The following is a 15,979-nucleotide window of genomic DNA, read 5'->3' as shown; positions in this document are numbered from 1 at the left end:
CCTTTGACATCAAATGCCAAAGTCAATACAAAACCAGATGTAAATACAAAATACTAGCCAATTTAGTATACCAACTACTCCCCCTGAGAAGTAGCTTCCTCATCAAAGACGAAATAAAAGATTTCTTTGTTAATTCTGATAGTTGATGATAAACATCAACTGTCTAAGTCTCTACCGGTAGGGGTATGACCCCAAGCTGGTCTCTAAGATATTCAAAGGTCTCCTTAGGCATAGGTTTAGTGAAAATATCTACAATCTGCTCTTTAGTATTCACATAAACCAGTTTTATTTCTTTTGCTTCAACATTCTACCTTAAAAAATTCAGTTTGATAGAAACATGTTTAGTTTTAGAATGTAATACCAGATTCTTAGATATATCAATTGCTGTAGTGTTGTCACAATAGATAGTTATGGGTTCCTTGCATTTTACCTTTATGTCCTTCAACATTTGTTTAAGCCATAATACCTGTGTACAGTTAGTTGTTGCTGCAACATATTCTGATTCAGCTATTGATAAAGATGTACAACTTTGTTTCTTACTCAACCAAGAAATTAATCTGCTGCCAAGAAAAAATGCTCCCCCAATGGTGCTTTTTCTATCATCCACATCTCCTGCCCAATTTGCATCTGTGTATGCACATAATTCAAAGTTTTCATCTCTAGGATACCATAGTCCAAGATTTGTAGTGCCTTGTAAGTACCGAAAAAATCCTTTTTACTACTGATTCATGATTTTCTCTAGGATTACTCTAAAATCTTGAAACAATACATACTACATTCATAATATTAGGTCTTGTTTGTGTTAAATACAATAGGCCTCCTATCATAGATTTGCACCTAGTCAGATTAACAGGTGTAGATTCATCCCTTAGTGATAATTTGTCATTTGTAGTCATAGGTGTGCTTACCCGTTTAGAGTTCTCCATCCCAAATTTCTTTAGTAACTCCTTCAAGTACTTGGATTGACTCAAGAATATACCTTTATTAGTCTATGAAATCTGCAATCCTAAAAATAATTTTATCTCTCTGATCATAGACATTTCAAATTCTTGTTGCATTTCAATAGAAAAGTCTTTACATAATCCATCTTCTCCTCCAAAGATTATATCATCAACAAAAACTTCTATAACCAAGATGTCATCATTAGTCACTTTGTAGTATAAGTTTCTGTGAGCATTACCTTTAGAAAAACCAATCTTCAAAAGATACTTATCCAATCTTGCATACCAAGCTCTTGGAGGTTGTTTCAACCCATACAAAGCTTTCCTTAACCTACAAACCATATCTTTGTTATCTGTCAAAGAAAATCCATTAGGTTGTTCAATGTAAACTTCTTCTTCAAGATCTCCATTCAGAAATGCACATTTAATATCCATTTGATATACTTCGTAGTTCTTGTGTGCTGCAAAAGCCAAGAATAATCTGACTGCCTCAATTCTAGCTACCGGTGCAAAGGTTTCATTATAATCAATTCCTTCTTTCTGAGAATATCCCTTACACACTAGTCTTGCTTTATTCCTGATTACCTTACCATCTTCATTAAGTTTGTTTCTGAATACTCATTTTGTTCCAATCAAATTTTTGTCTTTAGGCCGGGGAACTAATGTCCATGTGTTGTTTTTCTCAATTTGTTCTAGTTCCTCTTCCATAGCTTTAATCCAGTGTTTATCTTCATATGCCTCATTAATTGATGATGGTTCAATTTGAGAAATAAGACATACCTCTTCATTTGCCAGTCTTCCTCTTGTCATAACTCCTTTATACTTGTTCCCAATTATCTAATCTTCAGAGTGATTCAGTCTTACATACCGGGGTGTCTTCGTTTGATGTTGTTCCTCAGTTACTGTGGAATTTTCAGATGATACTGGTGTAACTGGATCTTCATTCTGTACCGGTGGGTTCAATGTAGGTTCATTTGTTAGAATCTTTGTTGCCGGTTCAGAGTCTATATACCTTGAAGTTCCTCTGAATTGTTCATCAATCTTTACATTTGTACTCTCAACAATTTTTTGTAATCTTTTGTTAAAACATCTATATGCCTTGCTCTTAGATGAATAACCAAGAAATATTCCTTCATCACTTCTAGGATCAAATTTGCCAATATACTCATCTCTTCTAATATAGCATTTACTTCCAAATATTCTGAAATATTTAAGAGTAGGAGTAATAGCAAACCATAGTTCATCAGGGGTCTTACCGGTTTCTCCTTTGATGTGAACTTTGTTGAATGTGTAGACTGTTGTGCTTACTACCTCTCTCCAATATACATGTGGTAGATTTTCTTCAGATAACATACTTCTAGCTGCATCCAAGATAGTTTTGTTTTTCCTTTCAACAACTCCATTCTGCTGTGGTGTCTGGGGTGCTGATAACTGTCTTCTGATTCCATTCACTTTACAAAATGCATTAAATTCCTTAGATGCAAATTATCCTCCTTGATTTGATCTCAGACATTTGATTTTCTTACCGGTTTCATTCTCTACCATTGCTTTGAATAGTTTGAACATCCCAAGTGCTTCTGATTTTTCTCTGAGAAAAGTAACCCAACACATTCTAGAGTAGTCATCAATGATTAGTATGAAATATCTATCACCTTGTAAACTTTTAGTTCTAGCTGGACCACATAAATCATTATGAATTAGGTCAAGAGCATTATTGGATTTTTCCGGAATACTTTTAAAAGTTGCTCTAACTTGTTTTCCAAATTGACATTCCTTACATACCAGATTGTGAGGTTTGACAATCTTAGGTAAATCTCTAACTGCCTTAGTAGTACTAATTTTTACCATGCAATCAAAATTTACATGACAGAGTCTATTATGCCATAGCCAACTTTCATCAATATGTACAATCAAGCATGTCTTTTCACTGTTATTCAAATGAAAGAGGTTACCTCTAGTTTGATTACCGGTTGCAATTTCCAAACCAGTTCTGTTCATAATTTTGCATTTACCATTCTTGAATTGTAACTGAAATCCTTTCTCAACTAATTGACCAACACTCAAAAGATTATGCTTTAAACCTTCCACATAGTAAACATTGTCTGTATTATGCTTACCATCAAGAGATATTGTACCTTTACCTTTGATCAAGCAAGCTTTATCATCTCCAAATCTTACTAGACCTCCATTATATTCTTGAAAGTTCAAGAATTTACCTTTATCACCAGTCATGTGATGTGAACATCCTGAATCAATGATCCATTCATCCTTAACTTCAAATTTAGTTGCCAGGGCTGCTCTACCGGTTGAACAGTAGTTGCCGGTTGATCTTCTGTTATAGCAACAAAAACCCATCCATTGTCTACCGGATCTTCATCAGAATTATCAGTGACTCCTTCATCAGCAAGATAACAAGATTTATCTTTATTCTTCTTAAATCTGTATCTCTGATATTCAGGGTTAGGCTTGTATGTTCTTCTAGCTTCTTCTCTTAGTCTAGCATGTCTATCAGGGCATGTAGAAGCCGTATGACCAATCTTATTACAGTTAAAGCATTTAAAGGGTGCTTTACTTTCATACTTACTTCCAACTAGACCTTTAGGTATTTTCCTTTCAAATAGTGCTTCAAGTTCTTCAAGTTCTTCATTTTCCCTCCTACTTTCCTCAAGTTCTCTTGCATAAATGGCTTTCCAATCAGACTTGTCAAATGATGGTGCAAATGATGTTGATGCCTTAAAAGCTAAATCTATCTTTATAGTAGCAAAAGGACCAAATTCCTCAATTTCAAAAGCTGAAAGTTTTCCAATCAATGTATCCCTAGTTACTGATGTACTAGGCATTGTTCTTAACTCATTTATAGCAGTAACCTTCATTTTATATGCCAGTGGCAATCCTCTTAAAACTTTTGAAACAATTTCATCTTCACTTAAGGTTCCTCCACAACATTTAATACCCAAAACAATTTCATTTACTCTTTCCATAAAAGCAGAAATCCTTTCATCTTCTTCCATTTTCAGATTTTCATACCTGACCCGGAAGCTTTCAAGTTTTGCAATTTTGACTGTGGAATCTCCTTCATTCAATGTTTCTAGATGATCCCAAATAGCTTTAGCAGTTGATCTATCTAACAATCCCATGATTTGCTGATCTGTTAATGCGCTCAAAAGTGCTTCTCTTGCTTTGCAATCATTTTCCTCATCTTTAGCCAAGTTTGGTGGATTAGGATGGTTGGTTGCAGGAGTTGTATAGCCATTCTTTGTAACATCCCATATGTCCTTTCCAATGCAATTTAGATGTGTCTGCATTCTGATCTTCCATATTCCATAGTTGGTTCCATCAAGCTTAGGACTGTCCTTCCTGAAATAGTTAGTAGACATTGGATCTCCTCAAGTTGTTAAACTTCTACAAAAAGAGGAGTAGGCTCTAATACCAATTGTTAGGTCCCGGGGACAACTGAGAGGGGGGGGTGGGGGGTTGAATCAGTTGTCAAATAAATTCAAACCAAAACAACTTAACCAACAATAATGCTTAATACCGGTAAACCAGACTTTTATGACAGTAGACAGTTTTATCAATTAATTATAGTACCGGTAAAGATTAATGCATGAAATAGAAATATAATAACATCCACAACAAATAACACCAAACCCTGTAAGGGGAAAAACCATGGTGGGAAACCTTACCCACAATCAGATGATACTACTGCAGATAGTATGTGTATACAAATGGGGTCTGCACATGCAGAAAGGCCAAGCACCTAGAGCTCACTGCTCAATCACAAATGAGAGTCACACTGACTACAATTGGATGGTTAGATCCAATAAGGATGTACTACTCAAAATAGCATCTTACTATGCTGGATTCAGTACCGGTGTAGTTTTGATTGTCTTCACAAAACCCTCCTTCAATCTTCAAATGATGTCTGCGTGTATTGCTCTACTTATTCTCGCATATACCTTCACACAATTCCTTTTCGCATTACACACTAGATCTTACAAATAAGATCTTACATTTATATCATAACCTAAGACCAATTTTAGTAGGTCGTCTCTAAAGGATATTACAATAAAATCATTTTACAAATAAAACAATGTCTGATGCAATAACTGATTCAACATGTCAGCTCAATGCAATTACAACATTAACAAAACATCTCCATAGTGTGTCGTGCTGATTTGGAATAGATAAGCCTGTCGGTGAATGATCTGGACCTATTTGCCGGTAACAGCAAATATGCAAATACAAATATGCCAATGAACAAATCTCCAAGACAAAGTGTCTAAATGATGTCTTTGACATAACCAGGTGTTTTCCATGCCATTCCAGGTGCCGATGAACATTATGTCCTGTCGATGTACCAGATACTGGTGACTGTGCATAAGTCACTTGCTTGTTGGTGAACATTGCCAATTCTTCAAAGTACTAGAGTTGATAAGTGATAGTTGGTGTTGACATCAATGACAAAACCATACCAAAATACCAACATTTTGTATACAGTCTACAACCATTACTATTCCATGTGATGACACTGCTTCGAGGCATCCAAATCAACAAAGATTGGAAGATGGCTTTTCATCTATCAAACATAATGAAGCTTGACACAGGTCATGGGTTAAGCAACTACATCTTCCCAATTTCAACTGCTTGCAAATTTCTAAAACCCACTCAACGAATTCAATTTGTGCATTCATATCTATATGAGGCGTTTTTGAACAATTTACATGCCCACTTTGCATACGTGTTCACGCTTTTGCATTGACGGGAACACATTGAACAATTCGCCTAATTCATCCATGGTTCCCCATCTTACAATCATTTGCCACTATTCAAACCTGCATTCATAGAAACCTATGAGATAATATTGCCTGAGGCACTTTGAAAGTGCATATGCCATGTCCATGAATCATTTTTGGGTGTATGTTCCAGGGCGTTGTAACTGCAACATCTAACATAAAGATTTACACATTTTGTATTTATATCCAGTTGCGTTTGATGGAATTTGTCTGCTAAATCTACCATTCCCCTTTGCAATTACCAAAATCATTGCAACCTGGTCTAGGCCTTCATAGCTGATCCACTATACCTTAATGGATACCCATGATATATTCCTAAACTCCCACGATGGTGCAAACACAAAAAGTGCCTAAAAGAGGCATAGAGATGGATGTTCATCTGCCAATGCATTTTCTTGAAATGCTTCAATATCTATATTTAATACGCATAGCCTGCGTATATGATATGTGCAAAAATTGCATTTTAACCACAATCCTTCTTAGGCATCGAAAAGTTCACATGTTGTGTCAATGTCTCCTCATTTCTGCACACACATCCATAGGGCATTGCATCTACAGTATTAGCATAAATTCTCCATCGTATGTGCTTACAAAACCCTAGCACCCAATTTGCAGGCCACTTTAGGGCAAATACATCTCCTCCCACAATGCCGCAATGAGTAACATCCCTCCTCTTTTCCATCACGTGATCACGCGATAGCTAGGATATAATAAAACATGCACGATCATTGACCTTCCAAAAGAAAATAGCAAATCTTTAATTTTCTATTTAATATTTCAAGACTCACAAAATTTTAATTTGCCGCATTTGATTTTGATTTTTTACTTTCGGGCCCACCAAATGCTATACATATTTTCAATTAAAATCATTATAAAATGACTTAAATGATATTTTGAACACCAAATAATATGTTTAATAATGTTATCTCAAAACATCATTAAATAATTTCTTGAACCATTTTACCAATTTACCCCATATGTAATTATTTTTTTTCAATAAAAATGGATTGTTCCACTAAACGTTTTTATTAATATTTTTTATTTTTTACACAGGATTCAAAGAGCATATCGGAGGAAAGAACCTTGGGAAGAAAACCTCCGATCACAACTCATAAAATAAACCCATAGTATCTAATGGATCAATTTATACACCCTGCCCAAAACCACATACAAAATGCGGCCACAACACATATAATATCAGTTTTGCATAGAGCCCATATGATAGTTTGCCAACAAAACCCATCGGATAATTTTGAAATGTAGACTCCACAACTACTATCAATGGAAGAAGACAAAATTTTCCAAAGCCCTGTGCCAAATCCCATGAGCCAAAAACCTTCCTGCCAAAAAAGAAAGTATCAAAAAACCTTTGGAAAAACACTATTGTATCAAATACCATGAGCTCAAACTCTCCTCCAGACACCGAAAATGAATACTTGAAATGAAAGGGCAAAGCGAGAATAATTATCATCATAAAATTTTACATCAACATTACTCAAGAAAATCACAAAACTATTGCTGCAAACCTTCCCATACCCTAGAAGGAATTTCCTCAAAACCCACCTCTCGCTGATTAGCATTGCTATCAATGGCTAAATTTGCCAAATAATCCGCAATCTTATTAACTTCTCTATAACAATGGGATACCAAGAAAGATTCAAACAATTCTAATTTTTGTAAAATGGGATCAAGTATATATTGCAAATTCCAACAATTCGATTTATTTTTCATAACACATTGAGTAATCACCATAGAATCACCTTCAATTATTAAGTCCTTAATTCCCAAAGAGATTGCCATATCCAATCCAAAAGACAAAGCATGAAATTTTGCATAATTGTTAGTTTTAAAACCAATAGCATGACACTTAGCTCGAATAAAATTTGCATTGTGATCATAAATTACCATGGCTACCCTAGCCGACCCAGGGTTACCACGAGAGGCCCCATCAAAATTTAGTTTAAAGTGCCCCCGCGGAGGAGGTTTCCATCTAGAAGAGCATCTCTTACCTATTGCATCATTCTTTTTTAAAATTTAACCATGAGAGGGTAAAACTGACAGCATCTTCCAAACTCTAGTAACTCTACTATCCCAGTGTGAAAAAGAAGTAAGATTTTCCAAATTCTTATAAATAAATGACAAAGCAACCTCAGAGATTGAAGACTCAATTTTTAATAGAACCTCAGACACAGGAGAACTTGTTTTTTTAAATATCCTATTTTTTCTCTCTAGCCAACATTCCAAATCACAATAGATGGAGATATGATCCAAATGCATGCATAAAAATATGAGGCAAGCATAAAGGGCCAAGATCTAAAATGGGAAATGAGATCCTTACCAATAACAAAGGATATATTTAACTTCTCAAACAACCACTGCCAACATTCATAAGCATAATCACAATGTAGGAATAGGTGTGAAGAAGATTCCAAATTTTTGTTACAAAGGACACAAGAGAAAACAACAGTAATACCAAGCCTGTCTCATACCTATAAGGACTTTGTCTATACTGCCAACCAAGCAAAGGCTCTAGCTTTAGGAAGGCAAGCTGAATGCCAAAACAACTTATAAGGCCAAGATGATAAATCTTTAGCAACCATAAGAGAGTTGTAACCATCTTTAACAGTGTACTTACTAGAAATATTCTTTGTCCAAATAAGTTCATCCTCAGAATCAGAAAGAAATACAATTCTATCCCCCAAAATCTTCTCAAAATCTAATTTCATACTTTGATCAACATCTAAGAAATCAATCGACTTCCATCTAGCTAGCTTAAGGGGTCCACTAGTCACAATTTCAAAATAATCTGCTACAAAAACACCCCAAAGGGAGGAAACAACAGTGATCAGAGGAGACCAATCCCTAATATTCACAAAAGGTGTGTGTCCATTCCATACTTCATCCCAGAATCTGACCTTTCTACCATTATGAACAATCCATGAGAGATGAGGCAAAATAACTGATCTACATTTACAAAGGAAATTCCAAATAGCAGAACCCAGAGGCAAATTTGAGACTTTAAAAATGTACTCTCTTGGTCCATTATTTAAATATTTGGCAAACATAATCTGTGCCCATAAGGAGCTAGGCTTGTCATATAATTTCCAAACCAACCTAGCACCTAAGGCTAAATTCTGATTCTCCAGACTCTGAATTCCTGTTCCCCCAAGTTCCTTAGGAAAACATACCTTATCCCATGCAACTAAAGGGATTTTCTTCTTGCCATCTTTATTATTGTTCCAAAGAAAATCTCTAAGAGTATCCTATAAACTAACCATAGCTTCTTTTGGAGACTTCAAAACAGACATGAGATATATGGGAACAACATTCAAAACAGATTTAATGAGAACAATTTTACACGCCAAAGTTAACCATCTATGATTCCATGAGAAAATTCTTTTAGAAATGACCGAGATAATCTTATCCCAAAGACCAATCTTATCCTGTTTAACAAAGAAAGGAATCCCAAGGTAAGTACATGGAATATTTCCAGTCTCAAATCCCCAAAAGGATTGAAACCTACGCTGAACCAGTAGTGATGTGTTAAGGAAACAAATCTTTGATTTATCACCATTCACTTTTTGACCAGAAAACGATGCATAATTCTGTATTATTCTTTTAATCACTTTTGCCTCAATTAACGAAGCATGTCCAAATAATAGAGTATCATCTGCAAAGAGACAATGAGAAATACTTTGGGGAATATTCTGAATCCTTATACCTTTCCAAAGCCCCCCCACTTTAGCATCCCTAATAGCCCAACTAAAGGTTTCAGCTAGGAGAATAAACAAAAAGGGAGAAAGGGGATCTCCTTGTCTCAAACCCCTAGAGGAATTGAAATAACCACAAGGAGAACCATTAATTAAAACCAAGAATCTTGCAAAAGGAATACATCCACAAATCCATTTGACCCAAGCCTTGGAAAAACCTAACTTCTCAAGAACAACACATAAAGCTCCCCACTCTACTCTATCATAAGCCTTCATCATGCCTAGTTTAAGTATCATGGTCGGGGTTCTTTGGGTGGAAATAGAATGCAACACCTCATGTGCTACAATTGTACCCTTTGTCGTCTCCCTTCCGGGAACAAAACCACCTTGCTCCAATGAAATGATCCTAGGTAGAATTTTTGCCAACCTAAGGAAAATTGCCTGCGTAAATATCTTATACAAAGTGTTACATAAAGCAATGGGGCGAAAGTCAGCAAAAGTCTTAGTATCCTCTTTTTTCGGAATAATTGCAATCATTGTAGTATTAAGTTCTTTTAAAATAGACCTATTTCTCCTAGTTTCCTCGAGAGACAATAAAACATCATTTCCTACAAAATCCCAACATTTCTGAAAAAATAAAGGAGTAAAACCATCTAGTCCTAGAGCTTTATCCGGATTCATGGCAAAGACAACACTCTTAACTTCTTCTAAGGAAAAGGGAGACATCAACATCTTATTGTCTCCCAAAGATACTAAAGGAGGAATATTAGATATAATATCATTGCCAAGATTTCCATTTTTCGAAGATAATAATGACTTAAAAAACCTATCTGCCTCTGAAGCAATGTCCTCTAGCTCTGTCAATAAATTCCCATTCTGACACTGAATACAAGATATCCTATTCTTACATCTTTTAATCTTAGTTTAAGAATGAAAACATTTTGTGTTCCTGTCACCATATGAAAGCCACAACTCTCTAGATTTCTGTCTCCAATAGATTTCCTCTCTAGCTAACACCTCCTCAAGCTGTAATTTTAGTGACTTAAATTCATCAAAAACTTGTGGCACCATACCATGTTGAAGCACATGAGTATTAAGACACTCAATCATATCTTGAATCCTTCATTTCTCCTGAAAAATATTCTTAAAATGCGAGATATTCCATTCCCTAATATTCAATTTCAAATAGCTTAACTTCTTAGCAATCTGAAACATACGTGACCTAGAACAAAAAGGAGCAAAATTCCACCACTTCATAAGCAAAGGCAAAAAGGAAGAATCCCTAAACCACATGGGCTCAAATTTAAATGGAGACTTAAAAGAAGCCCTATCCTCAATTACTGAAAGGGAAATTGGAAAATGATCAGAACCCAAGATTGGTAGAATAGAGGAAAAGAATTCAAAATCTGAATCAATCCAATTCTCAGATAACAAAAACTGATCTAATCTCTCAACAATCTAAGAAAAATCCCTTCTCATGTTTGTCCATGTGAAAACCCCATTCTGAGACTTACAATAAAAAGGCTCATATCAGAAATGAAATCCCCAAAGTCACCCATAATCCTTTTATTAGGGAAAACACCTCCTCTTTTTTCATCTAAATCAGCGATAGCATTAAAATCACCCCCGAAGATAATAAACGAACCATTTTTTAAGGGAGAAGAAATCCTCTTTAATTCACCCCATAACTTACTCTTCCCTTGAATTCTTGATGGAGCATAAATGTTAAAAAGCTAGAATTTAACCTTCGAAATCTTGCTTATAACTAAAGTCAACATCTAATTTGTAGCAAATGCCACTAACTGTACCTCAATATTATAATTATTCCAAAGTAGTGCCAAACCTCCGAAGCACCACAAGCAGGAGAAGAAAGAAAATTCCACCTTCTCCAAGATGAAAAAACCAAATCAGCAGACTCCTTTGACAACTTTGTTTCTTGCAACATAAAAATATCACACTTAATTAAGTCCATCTTGGACTTAATTAAGCATCTCTTGTTAGGGGCATTTAAGCCCCTAACATTCCAAGAAATAATTCTCATTGTCCTCAAGGGGAGGCCAAAGCTCCCCTCTTCCCATTAATCGGAGAATTTTTGCTTTCCCCAAAGCAACCTTGCAAATTACGTTTCACAACCCCTGATCTTGTCACAGGAGGACTAGTCACAGATCTTTTACTCCTCTTTCTTTTTACACTTACAATAGTTAGGCATGTTTTCTTAAGCTTACCAAGAGAAACCGAATGCCTCTCTTGCCCACCAGCAGGAGAAAGGGACAAAGTCTTTTGAATTCCAGCATCAATTTCCATTTGAGTCTTAAGATTATTTGGAGGCCTACCTCTCCTAGGAGAAACTACCGATGGTGATAAAAATAGAGTTGTTTGGACAATTGGTAAACTCTTGCATGACTTTGGAGAAGACAGGATAACTGGATTATCTTCAAAACCCAACTCTGTTGTATCCAAAATTGCAAAAGGATTAGCAGATGCAGAAATTGGAAGGGTCAAGTTTATACCCCCCAAATCATTCTCAATTGAACAAACAACTCTATCGGTAATACCCTCATCCATTTGATGTGCATGATTGTTAAAAATATCATTTACTTGCTGAACCAGATTCTCATCTGGCATAATAACAAGGACAACCTCTGACGGATTACTATTCCCTAAGGAAGATTCATTAGCCATATTAATTTCAACATTCAAAGGGGAATTATTAGACACTAAATTCTTAATTTCTTGAACTAAAGAAGCATCATTAGGAAAACCTATGGCAGGTACTATTTAATAGTTTCCATATCAACCACTGAATTTTTATCTAAATTCACATTCTTTGAAGAATCCAAAACCTCCTTTTGAGTGCATGAAGACAAATTGTCGTCCTTACCCTTTGTGTGATTATTTGGCATCTTAGGGCAATCTATCATCAATGGATGATCTACTCCATTCATTGGGGATTACCATCCACTATACCCCCGTTATTAGAATATGTCTTCAGTAAAGATGAAAGTGAGACCGAACCCGAAGTGTGATCATTTGGTTTCCCAGAACTACGACACAATGGATTATTTTCAAGATTAATGTGACCCGTATCTACCAATTTATGCGAAGAGCTATTTCCACATCCTTCAACCGAAGGTCCCGCCGACAAACTATCTTTATTAAGGGAATTAGGGATAGAGCCAACAACCTGCTGGTTTTTCTTAAAATCCATAAGTAACTGATTATCCAAAAGCAAAGGAGACTTAAGAAGCTCTGCATCTAATTTCTCAATTGACTAGTGTCAAATACCATCATGAGACTTGATATTACAAGTACGGGGGCAAACATTGTTAGGGTTAATAAGAACACAAATTTTTACCAGAACCCCCCCCTCCACAAAGTCCATTTTAGATGTTAAAAAAGTTCCAATAGTATTTCCAATTTTCTCAAGAACATCTGGATCCATAAATTCAAAAGGAATTTTAGGTAAACCAAACCAGAAAGGAATAAGTTTCGAACTAGACCAAGAAGGAACAAAAAAAGGTTTCCAAGCTACAATTGAAATTAAATGTTTTCCAAACCAATGATGCGAAGTTCTTAATACCTCATCTCTGAAAGAAGGAGAATCAAAGACAATAATAAAAGCATTCATAGACAATAATTGAAAATAATGCATATCCCCCCATCTTTTCTGCAATTTATGATAAAGCTTTAACAAACTAATTTGATCAGCCCAAATTTCCCCAGAAATAGCATTCGTATGCAAACTATTCGCTTTCTTATTGACATAGGAACTCAAAAGATCGATACAAGGGATAGGAGCCCAAACCTATGATGAAGAAACCCCCGACAGAATAGGATCAGTGGGTATCTTACTTACCTTTTTTGGAGTAGCTTCCTTGAGGTTCACATTTACCTTATTTCCCACTTGCTATGAAGAATCAGAAACCCTAGCCGTAGCCTCCTTATTTGCCAAGCCAACAACCCTAGCAAACGTTTGCTGATTGTCGAGATCCAAAGACCATTTCCTCGAAAATCCCTTGAATTTCTTCTCAGAATTCCCTTGATTCACACCATTATTAAAATGCCCTTGAGTGAATCTCCTTCCATTGTTATTCTGCCTGCTGTTACTATTTATCAGATTGCCATTAGTTTTATGTCAAAGTTATACTATATACTCTAGTCGGTTATCTATTACCGAAATATTCAGTCGGTATGTACAGTCTAGTCAGTTACAGAAGAAAGCAGTCATAGAATGCAATATACACCGAGCTGTCTACCAAGTATCTTTACATGTCTACCGAGCCGCAAAGATGACACACCGAGTGAAACGTGTTACCAGATTCATTGAACCTAGACATGCATATGAAAACGTGTTACAAGATCGAGGCACATCTAACCGTTATCACATTGGAAATTGCACTTAAAGATTGTGTATGATTTTGAGGTTATCTAACCAATGAAATATTTTGCATGGTTATTCATTCAATAAATTGTGTTTGTAAGATCGAAGCAATGAATTGGATCACCATCATAAGAGATCTATTTATACAGCATGAGTTTAAGAGTTAAAGGTGTGTGCATGAGTGTAAGAAGACTGTTACAGAGACACAGAGGTCATCAAGAAGGTTTTCAGAGAACAGTTGAAGAATATAGCAAATAGAAGGGTTTACCAAGTTACTATATGGGTTACCGAGGTATGCTATAAGCAAGGTAATCTATTCTGAGCACATAGAATCTGCTATAACATTCTAGATGTAAAGCTGCAGATATTTGTAATGATTTTATTGTAATATTGTGAAGTTGTAAGAGAAACCTTTAATAGGGTAAAAGACTCTAATCAAGTCTATAAATTGTAAAGCCTCTAACCAGGTGCAACATTTAGATGAAGTGTTGTAAAATCCTTTAGCAAGGTAGATCTAACAGATCTTGTTACTCCTAATAGGGTAAGCTATGAGAAATAGCTAAACATGTAGCTCTAACCGAGCACTCTTTATTATTGCAGTAGTGAAGTTGTGGGTGCCATCCCCATCGCAGTTTTTCTCTCTAACCAAGAGTTTCTGCGTAATCAAAATATATGTGTTATGGAGTGAATCATGTATATTTGTTATCTATTTGTTTTAGTTTTATATTATGTTACTGCACTATTTGGTTTATGCATAACAATAAAGATATTGTTGAAGGAAATTTTTGAAGTACTGATTCACCCCTCCCCTCTCAGTACATTAGCTTTCCATATTGGGCCTAACAATTGGTATCAGAGCTTGAATCTTGGAAAAGGGTTTATCTGCCTAAAGAGAAAGATCTTATTAATGGAAGGCTATAACAATCTCAGAGGATTGTGTATCTGCAAGAAGAGCTGGGTCATGCTAATCAAGTGATTGCAGACATGCAAAGGCAAATGCAAAAATCTCTGAAAGTGAGAAGAAGATTATCTGATGATTTGTAGGACTCTCAAGAGTTAGTGGAACAAATTGAGACATCATTTGAGAACAGTATATCTGAAGAGACTGAAGAAATGATTGGAGTATTGAAAGAAAAGAACAAAGCACTGGCTGATCAACTAAAAGCAATGAAAAGAGAACATGAACATTTCAGCACATAGATGATTGAAAATCTTGATGCATTGAGAATAGCTGAGGATAAAGTAAGAGATCTAGAAAGAGAGAAACAACAACTTGAAGTCTTAGTATCTGATAAGAGTGATGAAACCATAAGGTTGACTGGAATTCAACAAAACCTATCAGATCAACTAGGTTATGCACATCATGAAGCAATTCTGAAAAATGATGAGAATCAAGCATTGAAACTTGAAGTATCAAGGTTGACTGATGAACTTGAAACAAAGAAGAAATCCAAAGAAACACTGAAGAAGAGTTATGAAGCATCAAAGATGTTGGATGAGCAACTGAATACAAGAAGACCCAACAAAGATGCATGACTCAGTTACAAAGGAAAAGACTCTACCGAGAAAGGAATTCATACTACCGAGAGAGGAGAATCATCAAAGCAAGCTGGAAACAAGAATAACATCAAAAGAAAGAAGCCTATTTGCAACTACTATGGAAATCAAGGTCACACTGCTAACATATGCCAAATCATAAAAGGTAAGCAACCGAATGCCACTAAGTCCAATGGTTATTGTTACAATTGCAATAAATATGGTCACACATCTAATCAATGTAGGACAAAGTCTGTTAACAATTATCAGAAGGCAAAATTCAAAGGGTTTTGTAAAAACTGTAATAGATATGGACATAGTACCGAGAAGTGCTGGTTTAAGCAAAAGAACTACATGTAGTATGCACAACGAGCAAATGCTAGAGGATACCAAACTCACACAGATCCTTACCGACAGTATTCTGCAGCACCATGGGATTACAATACAAGGATATGGTGTGAATGTTGTGGAAGATATGGACATATAAGTGCCAACTATTTTATAAGGTTTGGGATGTACAACCGAAGATAATGGAGAAATCCTAGTATGACATGTTTTCATTGTCACAAAGCTGGACACTTAGCTAGAGATTGCAGAGATCAACCTAGAAAAGACAGA

This window comes from Cryptomeria japonica, chromosome 1 (assembly GCF_030272615.1).
Source record: "Cryptomeria japonica chromosome 1, Sugi_1.0, whole genome shotgun sequence".
Taxonomy (NCBI): Eukaryota; Viridiplantae; Streptophyta; class Pinopsida; order Cupressales; family Cupressaceae; genus Cryptomeria; species Cryptomeria japonica.
This window is presented reverse-complemented; position numbering follows the sequence as displayed.